This window comes from Aplysia californica, unplaced genomic scaffold (genome assembly GCF_000002075.1).
Source record: "Aplysia californica isolate F4 #8 unplaced genomic scaffold, AplCal3.0 scaffold00540, whole genome shotgun sequence".
NCBI classification, from domain to species: domain Eukaryota; kingdom Metazoa; phylum Mollusca; class Gastropoda; order Aplysiida; family Aplysiidae; genus Aplysia; species Aplysia californica.
The window spans coordinates 51661-52887 of NW_004797810.1; positions in this window are offsets into that span (position 1 = coordinate 51661).

Below are 1227 nucleotides of genomic sequence, written 5' to 3' on the forward strand. Positions count from 1 at the left end.
GGGGTGGGGAGAGAGAAGGGTAGGGAGGGAGAGAAAGAGAGGGAGAGAGAGGGGGGGATAGAGAGATCGAAAGAGACAAAGGGGGCTGGGGGTTGTAACAGATTTTGTCTAACATATACAGAGATTATTTGAGCAAAGAGAAGCACCCATCCTCGCTAAAAAGAACAGCAAACAAACAAAAAAACATAACACACGTACTAATAAATCACCTTTGAAGATTCGAACTAGGGTCGCCTGCATTATCATACAACATGACACAAACTGACGACACAACCATAAATATGCTGAGTATAAGATAGAAAGGAAATCCAGAAGAGAACATTAAAATTGGAAGAACTACGTGAGGGACATGTAGCAGACCATAATATTTGAAGGACTTCGAGAGACGAAATTTTGTGGAGAATAATATTTGAAAGGCTTCCTGAGAGTAATTCTAGCAGAGAATCATTCTGAAAGGCTGTGTACCACAACCTGTAACTTGTACTACTTCCGCGTTTGCCCATTCAGAACGAAAACGGAGTCTATAATCTTTACAACTTCAAAGACGTTCGTCACAAAACGTGCTGTAACCAAAGCGTTTGTCCGGCTTTGGATAAGTTAATCGTCGCATGGATCTAGTTCGTGCCCGAATTTTACTAATTTCGGCGTATACATTTCTCACGTTATGGATATGACGCATTTGGTTTTTGTCAAGAAGCCCTGCCTATATAAGAAAGAGCAAATAAAAAAAGTGAAATGTTCCCGTTTTAGTTCGGTAAAAGCTTTTCGGCGCTCCCAACAGGTGGCTGTTTTCACGTTAGTCCGCTGCACGAGCTTTGTTTGCTTTTTAAAATTTGAATAATTGGGGTATTTTTGAAATTTGAAATAAATATTCATCCATAAAATAACAATAATTCACAGTTTTGAAATGGCCTTAATTACAGTTTGCCGTAAAAACCAAAGAGCTTTTTTAAAAAATGAATTCTGTTGGGACGCTTTTAAATTAGTGCTTTTAAAATATTTCCTTGTAGTCTTTCCAAATTCCGGACATATTTTTATTAGGATGGCTGACATGACAATAAATCAGAAACGGTCACTGTGACCCATCCGGACATTTTTTCTTTTTTTTTTGTTCCCAATCGGAATTCCTGAATGCCAGCCGCCGGATCCTATCGTGTTATGAATACAATTACAAAGTCAATGATAGGGACATCTGGTGTATGGTTTCTGCGGGAGGGAGGGGAATTG